At 35.4% G+C, this 4,063-nt stretch overlaps 1 pseudogene; it reads left to right on the forward strand.

Annotated features, from left to right (window-relative positions):
• Positions 1 to 219: 219 nt before the first annotated feature.
• Positions 220 to 2,057, forward strand: LOC129485773 (ataxin-3-like; annotated as a pseudogene).
• The last annotated feature ends 2,006 nt before the right edge of the window (positions 2,058 to 4,063 follow it).

Raw genomic sequence — 4,063 nt, forward strand, 5'->3', positions numbered from 1 at the left:
CTTTACATCCAACAAAGAACTAATATCCACTATCTACAAGGAAGTCAAACAAATCAACCAGAAAAAAAACCAAATAATCCCATTAAAAAGTGGGTAAACGACAACAGACATTTCTCAAAAGAAGATATACAAATGGCCAACAAATATGAAAAAAATGTTCAATATCACTAATCATAAGGGAAATAAAAAAACCTCAATGAGATACCACCTTACTCCATTATGGGTATTGGGCATTATTAAAAAATCAAAAACAATAGATGTTGGTGTAGCTGTAGTGACAAGGGAATGTTTATACACTGTTGGTGGGTATGTGAATTAATATCCCACTTTTTTAAGTGATTTATCAGGGAGAAGTCAGCTGCAAGGGAGCATAGCTTTATGCTGAGACTCATGTGATAATAAACTGAGACTTTCTGCCACTGACCATGCAAGTGAGCTACCTTGGAAGCAGATCGGTCAGTCTCTGTCAACTTTCAGATGACTGCACTTTGACTGTCAGCTTTACTAAAATCTTATAGAAGATCCTGAATCAGGATCAGCTATATAAACCACTACTGAATTTCTGATCTCAAAAACTATGTGAGATAATAAATGCTTGTTGTTTTAAGCTGCTATTAATAATTTTTAGAGCAATTTACACAGGAATAGAAAATTTAGTCTGTTTAGAAGTTTGTCTTAAAAACATTAAAGAGCTATATTAATAGCCATTACTGGAAGCCCATAGTCCTTCTTATGATTTTGGACTATTGCCATAGAATCCTTGGGATGTCAGTTTAACATAAGATATAATTTTTGTACTACTCAACGTACATAATTAAATATCAAGCCCATTAACCAAAGAATGTGGGATACATTTTTTTTCCAACAGAAATTTTGGTATGCCACAGCAAGAAAAACATTAAAGCATAATTAAGATATCTTAGTGTAAACAGATGTTTTAGAAAACACACAGTAGGAAAATGAAAACACAGTAGGAAAATGAAAACACAGTGAAACAATTTTTGAAATTAAGATAATTGGTTAAAAATCGAGCTTCTTAGACAAATAAACAAGGAGTCCATCTTTCATGACAAACAAGAAGGCTTGCTTTGTGCTCAGCATTGCCGGCATGATTTATTATAAGGAGAATATTTTAGCTCTGTGGAATTATCTTCAATTGTACATCAGCTAGATGAAGAACAGAGGATGAGAATGGCAGAAGGAGGAGTTTCTAGAGAAGAAACTAGAAACACATTTTTACAGCAGCCTTCTGGGAATATAAGTGACAGTTTTTTTGCTTTTGTTTTTGTCTTTTCTCTATTCAAGTTATAAGCAATGCCTTGAAAATTTGGGGTTTAGACCTAATCTTGTTCAATAGTCCAGAGTACCAAAGGCTCAGGATCGACCCTATAAATGTAAGATAATTTATATGCAATTATAAATAATACTTGTTTACAGTTAGAAAGTTAGGAAAACAATGTTTAATTCGAATACTTTCTTGATGGTTTCAGACTTAACATCAGATAAATACCTTGCACTTTTCTCAGCTCAATTACAACAGGAATGTTATTCTGTATTTCTTGTTAAGGATGATCTGCCAGATTGTGAGGCCGACCAACTCCTGCAGATGATTAGGGTCCAATAAACACATCGACCAAAACTTATTGCAGAAGACTTAGATAAATTAACAGCAAAGGTTCCATAAAACAGACCTGGAACGAGTCTTAGAGGCAAATGATGGGTCAGAAATGTTAGATGATGAGGAGGATTTGCAGAGGGCTCTGGGCTAAGTCGCCAAGTAATTGACCTGGAAGATGAAGAAGCAGATCTCTGCAGAGCTATTCAGCTAAGTATGCAAGGCAGTTCCAGAAATTTATCTCAAGATATTCCATAGACCTCAGGAAAAATCTCACTTCAAAAGAGCTTTAGAAGAGAAGAGAAACCTGTCTGAAAAGCAGCAGCAGCAGCAGCAGCAGCAGCAGCAGGCAGATTCACCAGGACAAATTTCATATCCATGTGAAAGGCTGACCACAAGTTCAGGAGCATTTGGGAGTGATCTAGGTGATATGAGTGAATAAGCCATGTTTCAGGCAGCTGTGACCATGTCCTTAGAAACTGTTGGAAATAATTTGAAAACATAAGGAAAAAATATCATTCAAAAATAATTTAGGCTGGATGTGGTGGCTCGCATCTGTAATACCGGCATTTTGGGAGGCCAAGGTGGAAGGATCACATGAGGCCAGGAGTTTGAGACCAGCCTGGCCAACATGGCGAAACCCCATCTCTACTAAAAATACAAAAAAATTAGCCAGTTGTGGTGGTGCACACATGTAGTAATAGCTACTTGGGAGGCTGAGGCATGAGAATTGCTTGAACCCCAGGGGCAGAGGTTGCAGTGAGCTGAGATCATGCCACTGCACTCCACTCTGGGTGACAGAGTGAGACTCTGTCTCAAAAAAATAAAAAATAAGTAAATAATTTAAATACTCCTATTTTTCCAATATTATCCTGTGTGATTACAGCAAAGGATTCCAACATTATACTGCAGGATAACAGCACAGGTCCATTTTGATAATGTGTCAAATATATGAGGAAATAAGACTTTTAGGTGGCTTGCAAACAAAATAATGAGAAAGTAGGAAAATGCAGCAGTTGTAGGACTAAATAATGATCTTTCAAGTATTAGCCAAAGAGGCATTCAGCAATCATAGAAATTTAAAATATTTTTTTAAAAATTGAGCTTCTTTTCCTCACCATGATTAACTTAGGTACTTAGTCAAGCCTTTCATACTCCTACCTAAGTACTGAATTATAACAAGAAGATGGTATAATCCATGGATTACTTAATTCCAATATAATTTTTAAAAATTCTCTATGAGTCGTGTTTTCTTCCAAAGTTAACATTTGTATTCATTGCATCATACAGAAATATGGTTTTCTGTATTTTTTTATTTTAATAAGGAACACACAGGTACCTCTATTGACACATACACTTGTGAGTATGGCTCTATTTATCTATGGAATTTACCACCTTATCAAGTTTTGTAATTATGACAATTTGGTGCTTTTCTCTAATTAGGCCCACTGTAAAGACATTTTAAATTGAATTTAATTGTATTAATAACCTCTGATTGACACTGAACTACTATTATTTTAATAGTCGTCATCAACTCTCTTAAATACTTTTGGCAGAAATATGTTTTTCCCAACACTGTGTGAAAGAAAAATCACCTGAAAAGCAGGATAAATTATAAAATGCCAACTCTTACAGTTTCTATTTTAAAGACATCTCAATAGTTATAAAGGACCACTTAGGAAAGATATAGATACATCTGTCTCTTTTTCTCCATTTATACTATGCAAATTAGCCCTGAATACTTGAAGACCCCTGGTTGAATTATGAAAAGCAGCTAAATCATTTACAGGCATGTATGCGTGTGTGCATGTGAATGTGTGTGTGCATGTGAGTGGTGATAGTGACATAAGAGCTGAGACCCTGGAAAGTCTTTTGAAGGGGAATTTGTTGCACATTTCAGCGTGTATTTTAAAAATAAGGCAATAGATAAAATACTTGTAAGTAGCAGAGCTTCAGAATCCTTGACAAACCAAAAATATATAGTAAGAAAAATGCATCAACAATGGCATACATATCTTGTCATTGATTGAGAGATCATATCAGTTGGTTGGACATTGGAAATAATGGAGAGAAATAAAATACTCTCAAGAATTTACAATGAACAGTAGAAGAGAGCACAATAGAATCCAGGTGCTTCCTCTTCCAAACTAGTTTTTGGCTAGATACGGAGATGTGACAGTGGTTGGTGATTAGGTTAGAATGTATGCCTGGAAATGAGGACAATGCCAGTAAAACAAATACCTACTGTATTGTCATCATTCTACTTTCTGTGAAGGATAATATGGGGAAAACTAGAGACAAAATGGTTTCTATAACAATATAATCATAGCAGTGGCTACCACCTGGCATTCAGAAATAATGGATTCCTGCACCTACCTGCACCTACCATTTGCAAAGCTAATTCTGCATTCTTGTTAATGGAAATCCATACCTTGAGAGAAAATGCTA

The sequence above is a fragment of the Symphalangus syndactylus genome, chromosome 7, assembly GCF_028878055.3.
Source record: "Symphalangus syndactylus isolate Jambi chromosome 7, NHGRI_mSymSyn1-v2.1_pri, whole genome shotgun sequence".
NCBI lineage: Eukaryota > Metazoa > Chordata > Mammalia > Primates > Hylobatidae > Symphalangus > Symphalangus syndactylus.